Raw genomic sequence first — 22513 nt, 5'->3', positions numbered from 1 at the left:
GAGCGAAAAAGAGAGAGTGAAAAAGAGAGAGCGAGCGAAAAAGAGAGAGAGCGAGAGAGCGAGCGAAAAAGAGAGAGAGCGAGAGAGAGCGAAAAAGAGAGAGAGCGAGAGAGAGCGAAAAAGAGAGAGAGCGAAAAAGAGAGAGCGAGCGAAAAAGAGAGAGCGAGCGAAAAAGAGAGAGCGAGCGAAAAAGAGAGAGAGAGCGAAAAAGAGAGAGAGAGCGAAAAAGAGAGAGAGAGCGAAAAAGAGAGAGAGAGCGAAAAAGAGAGAGAGAGCGAAAAAGAGAGAGAGAGCGAAAAAGAGAGAGAGAGCGAAAAAGAGAGAGAGAGAGAAAAAGAGAGAGAGCGAAAAAGAGAGAGAGAGCGAAAAAGAGAGAGCGAGAGAGAGCGAAAAAGAGAGAGCGAGAGAGAGCGCGCGAGAGAGAGCGCGAAAAAGAGAGAGAGCGCGAAAAAGAGAGAGAGCGCGAAAAAGAGAGAGAGCGCGAAAAAGAGAGAGAGCGCGAAAAAGAGAGAGAGCGCGAAAAAGAGAGAGAGCGCGAAAAAGAGAGAGAGCGCGAAAAAGAGAGAGCGAGAGAGCGAGCAAAAAAGAGAGAGAAAGAAAAAATGAGAGAGAGCGAAAAAGAGAGAGAGAGAGAGAGAGCGAGAGAGAGAGAGCAAAAAAGAGAGAGAGCGAAAAAGAGAGAGAGCAAAAAAGAGAGAGCAAAAAAGAGAGAGAGAGCGAGAGAGAGAGAGCGAAAAAGAGAGAGCGAGCGAAAAAGAGAGAGCGAGCGAAAAAGAGAGAGAGCGAAAAAGAGAGAGAGAGCGAAAAAGAGAGAGAGAGCGAAAAAGAGAGAGAGAGCGAAAAAGAGAGAGAGAGCGAAAAAGAGAGAGAGAGCGAAAAAGAGAGAGAGAGCGAAAAAGAGAGAGAGCGAGAGAGAGCGAAAAAGAGCGAGAGCGAGAGAGAGCGAAAAAGAGCGAGAGCGAGAGAGAGCGAAAGAGCGAGAGAGAGCGAAAAAGAGCGAGAGAGCGCGAAAAAGAGCGAGAGAGCGCGAAAAAGAGCGAGAGAGAGCGAAAAAGAGCGAGAGAGAGAAAAAGAGCGAGAGAGAGCGCAAGAGCGCGAAAAAGAGAGAGAGCGCGAAAAAGAGAGAGAGCGCGAAAAAGAGAGAGAGCGCGAAAAAGAGAGCGAAAAAGAGAGAGAGCGCGCGAGAAAAAGAGAGAGAGCGCGCGAGAAAAAGAGAGAGAGCGCGCGAGAAAAAGAGAGAGAGCGCGCGAGAAAAAGAGAGAGAGCGCGCGAGAAAAAGAGAGAGAGCGCGCGAGAAAAAGAGAGAGAGCGCGCGAGAAAAAGAGAGAGAGCGCGCGAGAAAAAGAGAGAGAGCGCGCGAGAAAAAAAGAGAGCGCGCGCGAGAAAAAGAGAGAGCGCGCGCGAGAAAAAGAGAGAGCGCGCGCGAGAAAAAGAGAGAGCGCGCGCGAGAAAAAGAGAGAGCGCGCGCGAGAAAAAGAGAGAGCGCGCGCGAGAAAAAGAGAGAGCGCGCGAGAAAAAGAGAGAGCGCGAGAAAAAGAGAGAGCGCGAGAAAAAGAGAGAGCGCGAGAAAAAGAGAGCGCGCGAGAAAAAGAGAGCGCGCGAGAAAAAGAGAGCGCGCGAGAAAAAGAGAGCGCGCGAGAAAAAAAGAGCGCGCGAGAAAAAAAGAGCGCGCGAAAAAAAGAGCGCGAGAAAAAAAGAGCGCGAGAAAAAGAGCGCGGGAAAAAGAGAGAGCGCGAGAAAAAGAGAGCGCGAGAAAAAGAGAGAGCGCGAGAAAAAGAGAGCGCGAGAAAAAGAGAGAGCGCGAGAAAAAGAGAGAGCGCGAGAAAAAGAGAGAGCGCGAGAAAAAGAGAGAGCGCGAGAAAAAGAGAGAGCGCGAGAAAAAGAGAGAGCGTGAGAGAGAAAAAGAGAAAAAGAGAGAGAAAAAGAGAAAAAGAGAGAGAAAAAGAGAAAAAGAGAGAGAAAAAGAGAAAAAGAGAGAGAAAAAGAGAAAAAGAGAGAGAGCGAGAGAGAAAAAGAGAGAGAGCGAGAGAGAAAAAGAGAGAGCGAGAGAGAAAAAGAGAGAGCGAGAGAGAAAAAGAGAGAGCGAGAGAGAAAAAGAGAGAGAGCGAGAGAGAAAAAGAGAGAGAGCGAGAGAGAAAAAGAGAGAGCGAGAGAGAAAAAGAGAGCGAGAGAGAAAAAGAGAGAGCGAGAGAGAAAAAGAGAGAGCGAGAGAGAAAAAGAGAGAGCGAGAGAGAAAAAGAGAGAGCGAGAGAGAAAAAGAGAGAGCGAGAGAGAAAAAGAGAGAGAGCGAGAGAGAAAAAGAGAGAGAGCGAGAGAGAAAGAGAGCGAGAGAGAAAGAGAGCGAGAGAGAAAGAGCGAGAAAAAGAGAGAGCGAGAGAGAAAAAGAGAGAGCGAGAGAGAAAAAGAAAGAGAAAGAAAGACAGAGAAAGAGAAAGAGAAAAAGAAAGACAGAGAAAGAGAAAAAGAAAGAGAGAAAGAGAAAGACAGAGAAAGAGAAAAAGAAAGACAGCGAGAGAAAGAAAGACAGCGAGAGAAAGAAAGAGAAAAAAAGAAAAAAGAGAGAACCAGAAGAGCGAGAAAACACGAAAAGAGAAAAAGACAGAAAAAAGAAAGAGAGAGAAAGGGAAACAAATGAAAAGAGATGGTAAACGAGCATGCACAGAATTTCTTCGGTGTTAGGCTATGTGCCCACGATGCAGAAATGCATCTCCCTGGCAGAAAAAACGCATGCAGATTGTGCATGCGTTTTTCCTGCAGAATACATGCGGATCCACATGCGTTTCCGCATGCAGATTGACAAGCGCTTTCCAGGCGATAGCATCACTTGGAAAGTGCTTGACAACTAGGTCACACTGTATAAATCCATGCAAACAGCATGGATTTATACAGTGTGAACCGTAAAAATTAAAACAAATAAAGCTATACTCACCCCCGAGGCCCCGGCGTGGCTGCAGCGCTCGTTCCTCTCTGGTTCCCGGCTGCCGGCATATCGCGAGACAGAGCGGTGAAGGGCCTGCGGTCACATGACTGTGACGTCACCACAGGTCCTCAAGCGATGCCGGCATTCAGAGAGAAGACGCCGGACAGGTGAATATAACTTTATTTGTTATTTTATTCTTTTTTTACAGGTACAATGGTACCCAGGTCTGGATGAGAGTCTCCTCTCCTCCAGAACTGGGTACCATCCGCACATAGAGACGCATAGAAGCCGCTTGTACAAATGTACAGTCTTGGTTTCTATGCGTTTCAATGCAAGTCAATGGCGGGAGTTCCGCTGCGCTTCCGCAAAATTAAATGACATGCTGCGGATTTTTGTACGCAGCATGTGCATAGAACATGCAGAATCCCCTTGGGGACCATGGGGTGCGGATTACCATGCGTTTCACAAGCGTTTCCGCTGCGGAAATTCCGCAGCATAAACGCTTGAAAAACGCTACGTGGGCACCCAGCCAAAAGGAGCAGTGAAAGAGCGGCTGATGCTCGGTCAGAGCAGAGGATGGTAAGCGGAGAATGCAGTTTTCCTGCAGTATTGGGCTGTGTTCACATCACGTTTTATCCACTTGTCGGTGGCTTTGTCGGACCTTATGTCTGAAGCCCTGAAAACTGGATTCGTACTGCGTATAATGAATCCGTCGCTGTGCGGGATGTAACTTTGGGACGTATCGCAGTCGACTATTTTGGTGCCCGCGTCAAATATGGGGATTCTGTCGAAAATGTCCCACACAGCGGCTCCTCCATCATTACAGTCAGTGCAAACATCTGAATCCAGTTATCAGGGCTTCAGACAAACGGTAAGCTCCGACAGAGACAATGATGAGTGGATAAAACGTAGAGTGAACGCGGCCTTACAGCGGCAGAGATGGAGAGAAGCTACAGAAGGAGCTGAGCGGTGAGAACCACAGGACGACGTCTGGATTGGGAGCTCAGGTACAGCCGGGGAAAGGGGTTTTTGGGAAGTGATCGTAGAGAAATGGTTCATTTTGAAAAATTAGGTCTCTATAAAGATGGGCGATTCTACACACTGAGCCAACATGGTGATTTTGGGAACATCCCTTTAAACTATACTGTCAGTTTGCTACAATGTATCAGTTTAGGCAATGCTCTGTAAGCTAAACACAGAAGCACGAGCACACAGCGTCAGCACCGTCCATCAGACGTATACGGGGGAAGTCTTCGATACGTGCGTACGTCGCTCCCAGCCTTCCCACTGAGCCTCGCCTGCACTGACACACTGCGACAACCATCGAAAAATGGTGAAAAAGTGAAATAAAGTCCTATAAAGTTGCAGAACTTTTTACAAAAGAAAATAAGAACAAACAAAAAATTCCTTTAATAAAATGACGGATTGGATAAAAACAGCAGCACTACCTACAGATCCCCCGATGATGTCCTCTTACCCAGCCTCCATGCGGCCGTCACATGCTGCTCCTGCACCACTGGCCGTCCGGGGGGCCACTGTCCGGGCCAAACTGCGGCTGCAACAAGAAGGTCACAATGAACACATGTATACTTCCTGTTACAGGAAAACAACTCCGCCACTCCCCTGAGCGGAGCGCCCCCTCCCCAGATAAGAGGGCAGCACCGACTGATGAGACGCCCGGCGTGGAGCAACATCCGCACAGTCTCCACCTGCACAAGATCGCACTACAACTCCCAGCATGATCTGACACGTACAGGCCTGTGCAACTTATAGGCAGTGACTGTGAAAACAGATGCAACCGACAAGGGCAATGTCATAAGACCGAGGTCCCGGACGTTGGAAGCAGCACAGAGTGATTCAGGAGAGGATTGTGGTGAAGGTGTTTTCTGACAAAAAGGAAACTCGGAGGGACCAAAAAAAAGCAAAAATGAGGCAAAAGCAGAAGTCATGGAAAAAAAGATGAAAGAAGGAAGATCACCCAGCAGCACAGAGTATTTCAGAAGATGAGTAGGTGAGCTAATTGAGGACAGCACTAAGGATAAAGCCTTAGGAGAGAAAGGGGTCTGATGATGCACGGACAGGGAAGCGATGTGCAGACAAGCATAAGATATAGGAGGAAGGAGTACAGGTCTGCCAGCAGCACAGAGGATTTCAGAAGTGTAGTAAAGATGGAAATCCATAAGAAAATGTTTGTAACAAACTGAGGAGAGTCTGAAAAGTAATGTAATGTATGTGCACAGTGACTGCACCAGCAGAATAGTGAGTGCAGCTCTGGGGTATAATACAGGATGTAACTCAGGATCAGTAATGTAATGTATGTACACAGTGACTGCACCAGCAGAATAGTGAGTGCAGCTCTGGAGTATAATACAGGATGTAACTCAGGATCAGTAATGTAATGTATGTACACAGTGACTGCACCAGCAGAATAGTGAGTGCAGCTCTGGGGTATAATACAGGGTGTAACTCAGGATCAGTAATGTAATGTATGTACACAGTGACTGCACCAGCAGAATAGTGAGTGCAGCTCTGGAGTATAATACAGGATGTAACTCAGGATCAGTAATGTAATGTATGTACACAGTGACTGCACCAGCAGAATAGTGAGTGCAGCTCTGGGGTATAATACAGGATGTAACTCAGGATCAGTAATGTAATGTATGTACACAGTGACTGCACCAGCAGAATAGTGAGTGCAGCTCTGGAGTATAATACAGGATGTAACTCAGGATCAGTAATGTAATGTATGTACACAGTGACTGCACCAGCAGAATAGTGAGTGCAGCTCTGGGGTATAATACAGGATGTAACTCAGGATCAGTAATGTAATGAATTGAGCCTAAATGCAGTGTCAAAATTGTGCAGAAACAACAAAAAAAAAAAAAACACATTCACGCTCTGCATTCTTTTTACAGCTTGAGGAGATATCATCTATTCAAATTGTGACCTTTTACCGTCTAATTATAAAAACACTAGAATAGGAATCAGTCGCATCACATAGAAAGCCTCATGACTGTGGCCAGGCTGCGGATCTATATACATTGCTGTAAAGTCACAGGTGAAGAGGAGTGAAAGAATCAAAGGGGAAGTTTCACCAGTTAGCCCCTTATATATGGGGGTCCGGCGAGAACGATCCCCAGCAAGAATAATTGTCCTCTGCAGACCCCTGTAATACACGAAGGGCCGGACCCTGACGGACCGTTGTCAGAAAATGTATTGTTCATTGAATTTCCTTTTAGCAGGTAATGTTAATTAATTAGGGAAACAAACACTATCTCCAAATACTGAATATAAGTTACCATGGAGAACACAATTCCATCGTCGCTTTTTTTTTTTTATGTGCCTCAAAAATGACGATCTCCTATGAAGACCCAAGATGGCAGCGGCGCTCTATTTACTTGCACCTGACATAAGATATATTATTACGTCCTATGTCATGAAGGGGTTAATGGGGCTAGCATATTGACGACGTCGCCGTGGGATAGGGCATGTTCACATGTAGCTTTTTTTAATGCATAAGTTAAGGGCAAAAAACTGCAGCACAAATTACACAGTTTTGATGGGGTTTTTGGTGCGGAGCCATTTTGATGTCAATAAGGAAAAACTGAAGTAAAAATGGTGAAAGCATTGACATAGTGTGAATTTAAAAAAAAAAAAAAAACCACTACAGGACAAAAAACGCAAAGAAAAAACAGCATGTGTGAATGAGCCCTTAGCCTCTGTTTAGAGATACATCAAACGTATTCCCTAATTAACTATCCTGATCTATACCCCAGTACGGCTATAAGCTATAAAAGACAAAGGAAAAGGGCACCGTGCAGTATACGGCATATTTTACTTTGGGAAATGTAGTGAAGAATTAAAGACTAGTGATGAACGAATCTTATACTACCCCCCAGGTCCAGGGTTCATCACAGCTCCATCTGACAACGTGCGGGACGTCTTCTCAGCATCATCACTCAGAGCTCGGGGGGCCGACTAAGCCACAGACTATACAACCCTGCAACACCCACGGCCTTTCCATCCTCTCACTGTGTACATACACATGTGGTCAAAATTGTTGGTACCCCTCGTTTAATGAAAGAAAACCCCACAATGGTCACGGAAATAACTTGAATCTGACAAAAGTAATAATAAATTAAAAATCTATGAAAATGAAGAAATGAAAGTCAGACATTGCTTTTCTGCTTCCATAGAATTTTTAAAAGAATTAAACTCCTGAAATCGGCCTGGACAGAAATGATGGCACCCCTGAAAATAATGTGACAAAAGGGACATGTTAAATCAAGTTGTGTCCACTAATTAGCATCACAGGTGTCTACAATCTTGTAATCAGTCAGTAGGCCTGTATATAGGGCTACAGATACTCACTGTGCTGTTTGGTGACATGGTGTGTACCACACTCAACATGGACCAGAGGAAGCAAAGGAAAGAGTTGTCTCAGGAGATTAGAAAGAAAATTATAGACAAGCATGTTGAAGGTAAAGGTTATAAGACCATCTCCAAGCAGCTTGATGTTTCTGTGACTACAGGTGCACATATTATTCAGAAATTTAAGATCCATGAGACTGTAGCCAACCTCCCTGGACGTGGCCGCAGGAGGAAAATTGATGACAAATCAAAGAGGCGGATAATAAGAATGGAAACAAAAGAGCCCAGGATAACTTCTAAAGAGATTAAAGGTGAACTTCAAGCTCAAGGAACATCAGTGTCAGATCGCACCATCCATCATGGTTTGATACAAAGTGGATTTCATCGGAGACGACCAAGGAGAACACCATTGTTGAAAAAGAAGTAGTTACTTACCGGTAAAGGGATTTCTCAGAGCCCATGACGGCACCACAGAGAGAGGGGATCCGCCCTTCAAGGATAGGAAACCTACAGATAAAAGGGCGGTGCCTCTCTCCCGCATCAGTTGTTTACAGAGCATGAGAGGACCACCAGGTTAGTAACACAAAATTTTACAATTTAAGACCTCGTCAGACACACCACGTGGCTACAATAGTTAACTAATAAGTGTACGCACCCACACGTGAAGGGAGGGAATGTACGGGTGCAGTCATGGGCTCTGAGAAATCCCAATACCGGTAAGTAACTACGTCTTTCTCCTTCCCCCATGACGGCACCACGGAGAGAATTGCAGAGAAGTGACTCATTAGGGGGGGGGGGGGGGCACAGCTTCCAGAACCCTTCTCCCGAAAGTGAGGTCTGAAGAAGAGGTTAAGTCTAGCCGGTAGTGATTAAAGAAGGTAGAGGGGGAAGACCAGGTTGCCGCTCTACATATCTGCTCTAACGTAGCACCGGCCTTCTCCGCCCAGGAGGCTGCCACCGCTCTCGTTGAGTGGGCCTTCAGTTTCTCCGGGGCAGCTTCTCCACGTGAGGAGTAAGATAATGTGATGGCCTCCCTTCTCCATCTGGCCAGCGTGCCCTTAGAAGCTTTCTTCCCCTTACGAGGACCCTGAAAGCAGACAAAGAGAGAACTATCCTGCCTACACTCTTGTGTTGCCTCTAGATACTGGATTAGGCACCGTCTGACGTCAAGTGTATGCAAGACCTTCTCTTTCGTGTTCCTAGGATTAGGGCAGAAAGAAGGGAGGGTGATTTCCTGGAACCTGTGAAATCTTGACGCCACTTTTGGTAGATAGGCAAGGTCGGTTTTCTGAGTAACCCAATCCTCCAAGATTTGTGTGAAGGGGGGCCCTGCCGATAGGGCCTGAATTTCACTAACCCTACGTGCGGATGTAAGAGCTACCAAGAGTGCTGTTTTTAGAGACAGTTTTTAGGGATGCTTCTGACAGGGGTTCAAAAAGTGCCTCCGTTAGAGCTGAAAGGACCAAGTTTAAATCCCAGGGTGTAGTATTTCGGGATGGGATAGGACAGGATCTAGCTGATGCCTTAATAAACCTAGATACCCATCTATCCCTGGCTAGGTCAAAATTATAGAGCGCTCCCAGGGCCGCAACTTGAACTTTTAAAGGTACTTGTGGCCAGGCCCTGCTCCAACCCCCCCTGTAAAAATTCCAGGATGGCTGTCAATGGAACCTCCCCAACCAACCTGGAACCTGAGACTGAAAGGAATTTCTTCCAGGTTTTCCCGTACAGTTTGGTGGTGACTGGTTTTCTACTTTGAAGTAGTGTGGTGATCAAGTTTGGGGAGAAATCTTTGTCTTTCAGAATAGCTCTCTCAAATTCCAGGCTGTCAAGTGTAAGCTTGACACCTGAGGATGGAGGACCGGACCCTGAGAAAGAAGGTCCGGAAGCACCCATGGATCGGAGATTGACAACCTCCTCAGCCATGAAAACCATGCTCTCTTTGGCCAAAAGGGGGCTATCAGGATTACCCTCGCTTCCTCTTCTCTGATTTTCCTCAGAACAGCTGGAATCAGAGCGGTCGGAGGAAAAGCGTAAGCTAGAGGGTAATTCCATGGGATCATGAAGGCATCCACGGCTACCGGGTTCCCTTTGGGATTTAGGGAGCAAAAAGAGCATTTTTTTTGTTCTGATTGTTGGCAAACAGATCTATGGAGGGCCGGCCCCACCTTTGTACAATCTGCCGAAAAACTGCCTGACTTAATTCCCACTCGCCCTGCTTCAACTGAGTCCGACTCAAAGTCTGCGGTACGATTTTCTACCCCTTATATGTGTAGAGCGGATAGGGATTGCAAGTTCTCCTCGGCTAAGCGAAAGATGACCTCTGTCGTCTGCATTAGGGAATGGGACAGTGTACCCCCTGGTGGTTCAGGTATGCCACTACTACTCGGTGGTCTGAGAAGACCCTCACGTGATGTCCTTGTAGTGTGCGCATGAACTCCCGGAGTGCCCGCTCTACTGCTAGGAGCTCCTTCATGTTTGAGGACAATAGTTTTAGACGTTCTGTCCAGACCCCCTGAGCTACCACGTTGTTGAGGTGGGCCCCCTAGCCCCCGGGGCTTGCATCTGTGGTCAGGACTTGCGGTGTCGGGATTGTCCAAGGAATCCCCCGGGCAAGATTGTGTATGTTCCCCCACCACTCTAGGGAAAGTGTGGTTTCTGCAGATAGCGTTAACAGCCCTTCTAAACGCCCTTTTAGTGCTTTTTCTGCCTCTAGGATTTCCCACTGAAGGGTCCTGGTATGTATTTGAGCCCATTGAACGGCCGGGAAGCACGCCGTCAGGGAACCTAGCAGGGACATGGCCTTCCGAAGGGACATAGACGGGTGGGATTTTGCCCGTGATATCCGGTTTAAGATTTTTTTAATCTTCCCTGAGGGGAGACGACACTCCTGAATTTTTGAATCCAGTATGACGCCTAGGTTCTCCTGTATCTGGCACGGATCTGTCTTGGACTTTTCCAGATTCAAAAGCCACCCTAAGCGAGTCAAGGAATCCATGGCCTTCTTCAGATGGGATTTGCAGTCTAGGAAGGAGCTGCCTATTATCAGGAAGACGTCTAGGTATGGGACGACCAGGGTGTTCTGCTCCCTTAGATGAGCCATCACCTCTGCAACCACTTTGGTGAAGACCCTTGTGGCTGCGGTGATGCCGAATGGGAGGGCTGTATATTGGTAGTGCTTGACCACTCCACCTATAGGAACAGCTACCCTGAGGAACTTCTGGTAGTCTGTGTATTGGGACGTGATAATAAGCGTCTTTTAAGTCCAGGATGGCCATGAAACAACCGGGAAACAGCATTTTTATTGAAGATTTTATTGTTTCCATGTTGAAGGCTTCCACCTTCAACAGCTTGTTCAGCTTTTTCAAATTCACAATTGTCCTGTATGTCCCATCTGTTTTTTTTCTCAGGAATAGAGGAGAATAGAAGCCCATGCCTCCCCCCCGGGACCTCCTGGAGGACTGCCTTCCCTACCAGTCCCCGGATTTTGAGGAACTGGAGTCTCAGGCCCGATTGTATTAGGCTCAGAATCCATGAGCTGTTGGATATTAGCTCCCAGGCCGGGAGAAAACTTGATAGCCTTCCCCCCACCCGGGGCAAATCTTCATTGGGGGGGGGCTTTCTGTTATCACTAGAGGGCTTGTTAAATAGGAATCCCTTGGTCTTCCTTCTCCTGTCTTCTCTGTTAATCCCATGGTAGACCTGACTGCCTTGATGAGGCCGTTTCCTCAATGGGAAAACAGCTCCGACCTCCTCTATCTGTAGACGAGGAAGAGGAGGAGGAAGAGGTGGAAGTGTCCGAATCTCCGCCATCCTCAGAACTACTAGACGTGGACTCGGGGGATATGTTTTTGGTTTTCTTTAATCTTTTGTCCAGCCGCTCCCTCTCCCCTCACACACATATTATACATATACACACAATAATAAATACTCATATTACAGACTTCTGGTCCGGTTACCAAAGAAAATAATAACCACAAACAATAAATAAAATAAACAAACAATAGCTAACAAATATATACAAACTTTTTTTTTTTAATTAATAGAAAATAAATACTAACTATACAAATATATACAAGACTAAACAAAACCCCCCACACTCAAGCCCACCAGTCCCAACCCCGGCACTGACCTCAGAGCTGGTCCTGCGCCTCACGCCTCATGCCTCAGTCCATGTCCAACGTCCATAGGCCAGATCAGGCAGTGCCAGTTTTTCACCCAAATACCCAGTGTCCCAAAGCCCCACAAGATGAACCCACCTCCCCCCTTTTCCCACCACCCAACCTAACACCTACACCCAAATCCATATCCTTTGCCTCCCCGTCAGAGGAAACAAAAACGGTGACGTCATCGGCATACAACACCACTCTCAGAGTGGCTTCCAGTGCTGCCCGGTCCATCCCGATCCCAGCCAACGGTCCACGCTCCTAAGAAGTGGGTCAATCGCAAACACGTACAGCAGCGGGCTCCCCCGGCAGGATATACCTCAGAAGGACAGACCAGAGGGACTCATGATTAACCTGATCAAATGCTTTTGCCTGGTACAGTGACAGCATGTACCCCTTCCAGTGACCAGCCCTACCCTGCTCCACCGCCTCTCGGACACAGAGTACAGCAGTATTTGTACTGCGGCCCGAAACAGAGCAATGCTGGGCTCCCGAAAGGAGTCGGGGTACAAATTTCACCAGCCAATTAAACAGCACCTTTGCCAAAACCTTCCTGTCTGCATTGAGAAGCGCTATGGGATGCCAATTCTCAATGCAAGATGGGTACTTACCCTTTGACAAGATGATCAGGGCAGACCTCCTCATTGACTTTGGCAGAGTGCCCGAGGAAAGACACTCATTGAATACCTCAGTCAAGAGGGGAACCAAGGCGTCCTTAAAAGGTCTTATAGAATTCAGATGTTAAGCTTTCAATCGCCAACTTAACTTCCTCTTCCCTGATCATCTCTGTCAAAACGCCAAGAGAGGGGTCTACCCCTGGTTCGAGGATGGCTTAAGCCAGAAAAGCCAACATCTCATCCCAATCCAGATCCCTCTTCCCCAAGAGGTGCGAGTAGAAGGATCAGACGACCTCCAGGATCCCTGATCTGGATCTTTTCAGGGGCCCCGCAGTGTCAACCAGTCCTGTAACAACTTTACTATTCATTGACATCTTGCAGTTTCTGCAACCGGACCAGTGACTACATCAGTCCCAACAGCATCACAATTACCCACCTCCATCTCACCCTTCACCAAACCAGCAACCACACCACTAGACAATGAATTGGCCTCATTCACACCCACCACCACATTCATTCCTGCTGGACCAGTAACAATGGTGGATGACATTTTGAGCTCAGCATCATTAGGCACAAGGGGCTCAGCCACCTCCATAGAACTGGAGGCGACCTCACCCCTGGTCTTATGTGTGCCCTCCACATCAGTCGGTAATTTCTGTTTGGCATTCGGTATAATGGTCCGCTGATCTTTAGCCGCTGTGAGGCGCTGCTGATCTTTATCATCAGGATCTTCCGGACCAGCGACGCCAACACAAAATAACACTTTGGTGGGAGGACTGGAACGCTCAGCCCTGACAGCCCCCTCTCACTTCCGCCACTTCTCAACTAAATGATCAGCGGCAACAGCATTCAGAGGCGCCGAGTCTACCGGAGCTGCCCCCGACACCGGGCTGCTCCCCCCTCCCACAGAAGAGCGCACTACAGCATCGTGGCCTGACCGAATGCCCGCCGCCGGGCCGCCCTCACTGTCCAGCCTCTCGACTGATGCACCTCCTGCTGCGTCCCCGCTACTACAAGCAGAGACAGAGCTCTGCGCCTCACTACCATGCTGTGTAATCTCCCCGAGCCTTTGCACCAGATCCACAGCAGAACCCGGGCTGGGCTGGGCAACGGGGCTTATACAGCGAGCTGAGCCTGCAGCCGACTCAGGGGGTACAGGGAGGGGGCATATACGTATCTTACCGCTTCCTGCAGCTTTGGCTTGATCTTCTTAGCCTTTTTCTTGCCCCCAGGTGCCTCTTCTGGTAGATCGTCACCAAGATGTAAGTTTTGGAGGCACACTGGGGACTCCAGGAGCTTTATCTCCGCCATTAGCGCCCCTCCCTGGCCGCTGCTGTCACTGTCCTCCCCAGAGCCGGCAGAACTGCGACCGGATGTCATTGTCGCCTGTCCTGCAGGGAGCTCGCTGCACGTGGCCTGCGGGTGACTTTGCAGGCTGCCAGGTGGGGCTTCTTGCTGGTCATCATCACTCTCATTATCCACCTGGCTCTCAGGCTGCAGCCCCATCTGCCTTTGCTCTCTGTTATCAGCCATTTCTCTGAAGCAGTCTTCATTAATTAGTTTTTCCTTGAATGGACCACTCTGCTCTCTGATGACACCTTTCCTTAGTTCCAGCACATTAATCTCACTGGTCAGCCTCTTTACCTCCGCCTGGAGTTTAGTCTTCCTAGATTTGGAGGCACCTGCAGCTTTAGCGCTTGTGCAGCGCAGCTCCTCCCGAAGTCTCCTGACAAGCTTACTCGCATCTTCATACTCACGGAGGTGGCTCATGACCCGGGAGGCATAGGTGGACACAGACTCCCGGGTACTTTGCAGCCCCCAACCTTCCTCAGTGAGGTCGGCCCCACCTCCGTGAGCACTCAGCTTTCCTCCGGAAGGAGCGCCATAATGCACGTCGCTGTCAGGCTTTACCTCTATGCTGGAAGCCTTTCGGCTTCTCTGGGTCTCCACAAACCCAGGGGGAGTAGGAGCCACATTGCTGCGACTCCTGGTGAAGCGTCTCACCCCCAAGTCCTCCGATGTGCAGGCCGGTTGCTGGTTTCTTCCGCCCCCCGCCGGCCTGGTTCGGGAAGCAGAAGCCTGGGACTTCGCTCCATCACTCATCCCAGAAAACCCACTCCCCCCTCATGGGTAGGAGAGAAAGCAGATCCCCAGGTGGAGAGATGTTGGTTCTCAGGAGAGCTGGAGCTCACAGCAGGATCTGCAGCCACCACACCCGCAATCACCACAGTGAGCAACAGCTGATCAGAGCTGCAGTCACTGTTTACATCCATTACATTACTGATCCTGAGTTACATCCTGTATTATACTCCAGAGCTGGACTCACTATTCTGCTGGTGCAGTCACTGTGCACATACATTACTGATCCTGTACTGATCCTGAGTTACATCCTGTATTATACTCCAGAGCTGGACTCACTATTCTGCTGGTGCAGTCACTGTGCACATACATTACATTACTGATCCTGAGTTACATCCTGTATTATACTCCAGAGCTGGACTCACTATTCTGCTGGTGCAGTCACTGTGTGCATACATTACATTACTGATCCTGAGTTACATCCTGTATTATACCCCAGAGCTGCACTCACTATTCTGCTGGTGCAGTCACTGTGCACATACATTACATTACTGATCAGGAGTTACATCCTGTATTGTACTCCAGAGCTGCACTCACTATTCTGCTGGTGGAGTCACTGTGTACATACATTACTGATCCTGAGTTACATTCTGTATTATACTCCAGAGCTGCACTCACTATTCTGCTGGTGCAGTCACTGTGTACATACATTACTGATCCTGAGTTACATTCTGTATTATACTCCAGAGCTGCACTCACTATTCTGCTGGTGCAGTCACTGTGTACATACATTACTGATCCTGAGTTAAATCCTGTACTATACTCCAGAGCTGCACTCACTATTCTGCTGCTATGCGTATACTTATCCTGTGCTGTGGAGACAGACAGTACTCTCTAGTTGAGCTCCCATAATGCAGCGGGCTGACCTTATAATGTCTGTTGTAAGAACTACATTTCCCAGACTGCCAATAACCAAAACAAGCAGGGAATGCTGGGAGACTGTGGCTCTGACCCTGCAGAACAGTGAGTGCAGTCTGGTCCGCAGTGCGCGGAGGATGCGGCGCTGCGTCCTGTCTCCTGTACGGTCCGTTACCGTCAGCGCTGAGCGGAGGCCGCACACACTCACCTTCTCCCAGGATCCGGCTGCTGTATCCCGTCCAGCCTCTCCCACAGCCGCCAGCATGCCTCCCTGGGGCGTGGTCTAAGTGGTAAAGGGGGCGTGGTGACAAGTTACAGGGGTGGTTACCTGAACACTGTTCGGATCTGCGTAGCAAAATGAAGGGGGTGGGGCTATTGGTAAACCAATAAGAAACGGAGCCTTCAGCTCAGAGGCGTGGCCACTGTTATTTTGCCGGGGAATAGGAAGAGGCGTGGCGAAAAAAAGTCAGTTGCGATGGGCGGGGCAGAGCTCTGTTTACGTTCGGCTATTCAACGAGATGGGCGGGGTTTTGTCGGACTTGTTGTGGGAGGGGTTAGAGGTGTGGGCGTGGCGACTGTCGGTGGATGTCGGTACTCCGGGGCTGGCTCTGGGTCAGTGAGGGTGGGGGGGACAGGTGACTGAGGAACGGACGCTGCCGGGGCGGCATCTCCGGTGCGGGCCCCATGTGCTGTAGCACTGTGCAGCGGCGGCGATAGGAGGAGGAGGCGACGGCTGAGCGAGTTTCCGGGTCGCTGTAGTTGTTCCGGGTGTCGGGGGCCTGTCTGTACCGGGGATGAGAGCCGGACGGCGGTGACACAGAGGATGCCGGACGTGCTGCATGGACTGCGACCATAGTGAGTGCCGGCCTCTGTGTGACATCGTCACAGGAGTCACTGCTCAGGGCTTGTTGTCTCTGCTCATTTCGGCGGGGTCTCTGCCCATCAGTTGTTGTGGGGGGGGTCTCTGCCCATCAGTCGCTGTGTTGTGGGGGGGGGGTCTCTGCCCATCAGTCGCTGTGTTGTGGGGAAGGGGGGTCTCTGCCCATCAGTTGCTGTGGGGGGGGTCTCTGGCCATCAGTCGCTGTGTTGTGGGGTGGGGTCTCTGGCCATCAGTTGCTGTGGGGGGGGGTCTCTGGCCATCAGTCGCTGTGGGGGTGGGTCCCTGCCCATCAGTTGCTGTGGGGGGGGTCTCTGGCCATCAGTCGCTGTGGGGGGGGGGGTCTCTGGCCATCAGTCGCTGTGTTGTGTGTTGGGGGGGGTCTCTGCCCATCAGTCTCTATGTGTTGTGTGTTGGGGGGGGTCTCTGCCCATCAGTCGCTGTGTTGTGGGGGGGGGGTCTCTGCCCATCAGTCGCTGTGTTGTGGGGGGGGGTCTCTTCCCATCAGTTGCTGTGGGGGGGGGTCTCTGGCCATCAGTCGCTGTGTTGTGGGGGGGGGTCTCTGCCCATCAGTTGCTGTGGGGGGGGGTCTCTGGCCATCAGTCGCTGTGGGGGGGGGGTCTCTGCCCATCAGTCGCTGTGGGGGGGGGTCTCTGCCCATCAGTTGCTGTGGGGGGGGTCTCTGCCCATCAGTTGCTGTGGGGGGGGGTCTCTGCCCATCAGTTGCTGTGGGGGGGGGGGTCTCTGGCCATCAGTCGCTGTGTTGTGTGTTGGGGGGGGGTCTCTGCCCATCAGTCTCTGTGTTGTGTGTTGGGGGGGGTCTCTGCCCATCAGTCGCTGTGTTGGGGGGGGTCTCTGCCCATCAGTCGCTGTGTTGGGGGGGGTCTCTGCCCATCAGTCGCTGTGTTGTGTGTTGGGGGGGGTCTCTGCCCATCAGTCGCTGTGTTGTGTGTTGGGGGGGGGTCTCTGCCAATCAGTCACTGTGTTGTGTGTTGGGGGGGGTCTCTGCCCATCAGTCTCTGTATTAGGGGTGGTCTCTGCCCATCAGTCACTGTGTTGTGTGTTGGGGGGGGGCGTCTCTGCCCATCAGTTGCTGTATTGGGGGGGAGGTCTTTGCCCATCAGTCGCTGTGTTGGGGGTGGGGGGTCTCTGCCCATCAGTCGCATGTGTTGGGGGGGTCTCTGCCCATCAGTTGCTGTGTTGTGAGGGGGTCTCTGCCCACCAGTCGCTGTGTGTGGGGGGGTCTCTGCCCACCAGTTGCTGTGGGGGGGGGTCTCTGGCCATCAGTCGCTGTGGGGGGGGTCTCTACCCATCAGTCGCTGTGTTGTGTGTTGGGGGGGGTCTCTGCCCATCAGTCTCTGTGTTGTGTGTTGGGGGGGGTCTCTGCCCATCAGTCTGTGTGTTGGGGGGGTCTCTGCCCATCAGTCTCTGTGTTGTGTGTTGGGGGGGGTCTCTGCCCATCAGTCGCTATGTGTTGTCTGTTGGGGGGGGGGTCTCTGCCCATCAGTCGCTGTGTTGTGTGTTGGGGGGGGTCTCTGCCAATCAGTCGCTGTGTTGTGTGTTGGGGGGGTCTCTGCCAATCAGTCGCTGTGTTGTGTGTTGGGGGGGGTCTCTGCCAATCAGTCACTGTGTTGGGGGGGGTCTCTGCCCATCAGTCTCTGTATTAGGGGGGGTCTCTGCCCATCAGTCACTGTGTTGTGTGTTGGGGGGGGCGTCTCTGCCCATCAGTCGCTGTATTGGGGGGGAGGTCTTTGCCCATCAGTCGCTGTGTTGTGAGGGGGTCTCTGCCCACCAGTCGCTGTGTGTGGGGGGGTCTCTGCCCACCAGTTGCTGTGTTGTAGGAGGGGTCTTTGCCCATTAATCGCTCTGTTGTGTGTGTGTGTGTGTGTGTGGGGGGGGGGGCTCTACCCCTTTACACTGCCATGATGAGGGCCTGTGAACTTTTAACCTGTTGATGACAAGTTTGATCGCTGTAATTTTGTGAGGATTTCAGCCCGCTGTTCCCCGCCTGGTGCTGGAGGGTGCAGCCATTGTAGGCCGGTGGGTCTTCATATTATGCCAGTCTCTCTGTGATGGCCGTACTTCTACCGGTTTCATCTGTCACTTTGTACTTGGGTGTTTGCAGTGTGTGGCGGAGACGCCGGGTGATTCTGCACTGATGTGCCATGTGTGCCAGGCTGCTGTCTGTATGTTCTGTGCCAGCTGCTGGTCTCTTTTTATATCTGTCTGTGTCTCGGGGAGGGCGCGCTCTGTGCCAGCACAGTGCTGTTACTTGTTCACACCCATCGCCTGGATGGCACCAGAGTAATCGTCTGTGGCACTGTGACGCTGCAGGGTGCAGGCACCTGAGGCCCAGCGCTGTATGTGGGCAGCTCGTTGCTGGATTTCTTCCTGCATCATAAGCTGTCGATCTCATGGATAGGCATGAAATGATGCCAGGGCACTCGGCTCTGCTGGACCACTCAATGCCAGCCATCTGTGCCAAGTCTGCTTCCCAAACATCCCTCAGGGTATAACTAAAAACTTTGCTCCCTTTTCTATGGAAAGAGAACCGAGAAACCAACCCCAATCGGAAGGGTCTGCACAGTGTGCCAACCTGATGTTACAAGGGTCTGCGGACTGTGCCATCCCCCATAGGGTTATATAATTCACATGTGCTACAAGTTATCCTGTTATTTATAAAAGTACAGAATGCCAGGAGGAGGGGGTACTTACTATATTGTTTGGGCAGGTGAGTAAGGGGCAGCACGGTATGCCAACCTACCATAGGAAGAGTCTGAATTTTGTGCCAGCTTGAGGGAAATTTATGCCAACCTATCTAAAGATCAGATCTGCACACTTTACCAGCATGCCTTTACCTCTCATGGAAAGGGTGTGTGCACTGTGCCAACCTGCCATGGGAAAGGGTGTGTGCACTGTGCCAACCTGCCATGGGAAAGGTTGTGTTCACTGTGCCAACCTGCCATGGGAAAGGTTGTGTTCACTGTGCCAACCTGCCATGGGAAAGGGTGTGTTCACTGTGCCAACCTGCCGTGGGAGAGGGTGTGTGCACTGTACCAACCTGCCATGGGAGAGGGTGTGTGCACTGTACCAACCTGCCATGGGAGAGGGTGTGTGCACTGTGCCAACCTGCCATGGGAGAGGATGTGTGCACTGTGCCAACCTGCCATGGGAAAGGGTGTGTGCACTATGCCAACCTGCCATGGGAAAGGGTGTGTTCACTGTGCCAACCTGCCACGGGAGATGGTGTGTGCACTGTGCCAACCTGCCATTGGAAAGGGTGTGTTCACTGTGCCAACCTGCCATGGGAAAGGGTGTGTTCACTGTGCCAACCTGCCATTGGAAAGGGTGTGTTCACTGTGCCAACCTGCCATGGGAAAGGGTGTGTTCACTGTGCCAACCTGCCATGGGAAAGGGTATGTTCACTGTGCCAACCTGCCATGGGAAAGGGTGTGTTCACTGTGCCAACCTGCCATGGGAATGGGTGTGTGCACTGTGCCAACCTGCCATGGGAGAGGGTGTGTGCACTGTGCCAACCTGCCATGGGAGAGGATGTGTGCACTGTGCCAACCTGCCATGGGAATGGGTGTGTGCACTGTGCCAACCTGCCATGGGAATGGGTGTGTGCACTGTGCCAACCTGCCATGGGAATGGGTGTGTGCACTGTGCCAACCTGCCACGGGAGAGGGCGCGTGCACTGTGCCAACCTGCCACGGGAGAGGGCGCGTGCACTGTGCCAACCTGCCACGGGAGAGGGCGCGTGCACTGTGCCAACCTGCCACGGGAGAGGGCGCGTGCACTGTGCCAACCTGCCACGGGCGAGGGCGCGTGCACTGTGCCAACCTGCCACGGGCGAGGGCGCTTGCACTGTGCCAACCTTACCCGGGAGAGGGCGCTTGCACTGTGCCAACCTTACCCGGGAGAGGGTGCTTGCACTGTGCCAATCTTCCATAGGATGCTCTGTGCCACCCTAGTAGTCATGATCTTTCCATCCTCTCATATTACGCCACAGCTGATAAGATTTGCCGTTCTGGAGCCTGGTGAAGCTGAGTGCCCCCCGCTGTGTTTGCTGTGATACCCGGCATAGTTCTCGTCCATCCAGAAATAATGAGGACTTGTGATATAAAGGGGTGAGCTGGTAAAAGGGATGGAGGAAGGGAAGTGACAACTATTCTGAGCCCATTTGTAGCTCTCTGGAGTGTCAGTCACTTCTTATACACTCAGGTCACTGCCCAGAATGTAAATATTTGCTTTTCCAGCTGTTCACAGTTGTAGTGTGTACAGGGCTCTGAAAAGGGGCGCTGCAGGATGGGCGGCCCGGATGTTGGTGCTGCCGGCTCTGCCCAGTGCAGACGCTCCCCGCGTTGCTCTATCTGCTCACACCGATGCTGGCAAACGTGTGACTCTAACGTAGACTCTTGTGTCTCCATGGTAACAGACTACAAATGAATCCCGTGGAGTCGGTAAGCCAAACCTCCGACTCCTCAATTCCCATGACACCGACTCTACGACTCCGACTCCCTCATACACGGCTCATGGTTAAGTGATAAATTTACTGTAGCACAGATTAATCTCCGCTAAAAGTCTAGACCCTTAGATCAGGAATAGGACGGACATTTATAGGACATTTCATAACTTTCCCAAATTCTCATGAAAAAAATATTCCCCACACACTGCATTGAATTACTGTTCCCAATTTATTATATATTTTAGGAATCTTAGTCGATCCGTTTTATACCGACTCCACCAAAATGGGCACCGACTCCACAGCCCTGGTCGTATCTTGCATATACAGGGTGGTCCAAAAGTAGGTGGACAGAAAGTGTAATAAATCTCCCCCTTCATAACCTTATCAAACATGGTGTAAAGTGAAACTGGCTCAGTTGCCCTTAGCAACCAATCAAATTCCACTTTTCATTCCTCACAGACTCTTTGGAAAATGAAAGGTGGAATCTGATTGGTTGCTAAGGGCAACTGAGCCAGTTTCACAGATCTAGTTTTTACAGATAGATCTCCGCCAAATCTGTTTTCTTTTCAGATAATTCAGATAACACATAATGGCAAATAATTTAAATACAGATCAAAGAAAATGGATTTTAACAGAGTATTGGAAATCTCAAAATGCTGAAACCTTTAGAGCCAATTGGGTGTAAACATTTTGTACTCAAGCCCCAAAGAGACAAACCATTTACCGCATTCTTGACAAATTCACTGCCACTGGCTCAATCCTTAATGCTCCAAAGACTGGTCGACCCAAAACCGTCTGTACAGAAGATAATAAACAACTTGTTGCTGAAACATTTGTTCAGAGTCCAAAAAAGTCCATCAGAAGAGCCTCTTTGGAATTGGGAATTTCACGAGCTTCTATCATGCGAATCCTGAAATCTATTGGGTGGAAAGCTGATCGTCCACGTCTAATTCATGGTTTATTGGAGGACGATCCAGACAGGCGGCTGCAATTTAGTGTTTGATAAATCTCCCCCTTCATAACATTATTACACTTTCTGTCCACCTACTTTTGGACCACCCTGTATATATATGACGCCATTCAGAGGGCCGCTAAGCAGCTACGCGCCAACAAGAAATTAAATGCTTCTGCCGCGCGCCACCTTTGCCCAGAGAGTGGATGTTGCCGGAGTCGTCTGCTGGGTTCAGAGCTCTGTCCTGGTAATTGTTGACATGCTGTTCTTGCACACGGGCCCCCTGCTGTATATGTCCACCACTACACAGCGGTAAAGCTGAAAGTGGATTTATACAGAATCTGTCCGATCAACCTGACAATCGCAATCCACACATGGCCGACCCCTGGTGTAGATATACAGTGTGCTGATTCCAGGTGCCACATGACAGACTTCAATTGTGGTTTTGTATGTGAATATAGAGGAAAACTATTCTGTATCTTGTCTTTATCTTTCCCTGATTGCCCCGCTGGCTGCTTTTGCCCCTCTGCTCTGTGCCCCTCTGCTCTGTGCCCCTCTGCTCTGTGCCCCTCTGCTCTGTGCCCCTCTGCTCTGTGCCCCTCTGCTCTGTGCCCCTCTGCTCTGTGCCCCTCTGCTCTGTGCCCCTCTGCTCTGTGCCCCTCTGCTCGGCGCCCCTCTGCTCGGCGCCCCTCTGCTCGGCGCCCCTCTGCTCGGCGCCCCTCTGCTCGGCGCCCCTCTGCTCGGCGCCCCTCTGCTCGGCGCCCCTCTGCTCGGCGCCCCTCTGCTCGGCGCCCCTCTGCTCGGCGCCCCTCTGCTCGGCGCCCCTCTGCTCCGCGCCCCTCTGCTCCGCGCCCCTCTGCTCCGCGCCCCTCTGCTCCGCGCCCCTCTGCTCCGCGCCCCTCTGCTCCGCGCCCCTCTGCTCCGCGCCCCTCTGCTCCGCGCCCCTCTGCTCCGCGCCCCTCTGCTCCTGTCTCGTTCTCAAGGCAATTTTTCAAAGCTTTCCAGTTTATCAGATTTTTCTAGACTTTCTGGATTATAGGAGTTTCTTATATGGTGTATACATTAACGGGCAGAGCCCCACAGCCGGGCAGGAGGGTCCATAAAGAAGAATGCCTCCTCGGGTTCAATCAGATTTGGCGCGGGAA

At 50.8% G+C, this 22513-nt stretch overlaps 2 protein-coding genes across 3 annotated transcripts in view; one reads left to right on the top strand and one right to left on the bottom strand.

Annotated features, from left to right (window-relative positions):
• KRIT1 (KRIT1 ankyrin repeat containing) overlaps positions 1 to 15400 on the bottom strand; it is a 35067-nt gene extending 19667 nt beyond the window's left edge. Inside the window, exons 1-2 of one of the 2 annotated variants that reach the window (XM_073677382.1) lie at positions 15280 to 15400; positions 4369 to 4475 (exon numbers count right to left, since the gene is read on the bottom strand). The gene's annotated coding sequence lies outside the window, so the exon portion shown is untranslated. The remainder of the gene's footprint in view (positions 1 to 4368; positions 4476 to 15279) is intronic. The other variant, XM_073677381.1, reaches the window with a different exon arrangement.
• Positions 15401 to 15606: 206 nt separating this feature from the next.
• The window catches only part of ANKIB1 (ankyrin repeat and IBR domain containing 1), an 84432-nt gene continuing 77525 nt past the window's right edge, over positions 15607 to 22513 (top strand). Inside the window, exon 1 of the mRNA XM_073677379.1 lies at positions 15607 to 15926. The gene's annotated coding sequence lies outside the window, so the exon portion shown is untranslated. The remainder of the gene's footprint in view (positions 15927 to 22513) is intronic.

This window comes from Phyllobates terribilis, unplaced genomic scaffold, assembly GCF_046119375.1.
Source record: "Phyllobates terribilis strain yellow unplaced genomic scaffold, ASM4611937v1 Scaffold_4__5_contigs__length_816908805, whole genome shotgun sequence".
NCBI classification, from domain to species: Eukaryota; Metazoa; Chordata; class Amphibia; order Anura; family Dendrobatidae; genus Phyllobates; species Phyllobates terribilis.
The sequence above is the reverse complement of the archived record's forward strand: the minus strand, read 5'-3'. Positions and strand labels throughout refer to the sequence as shown.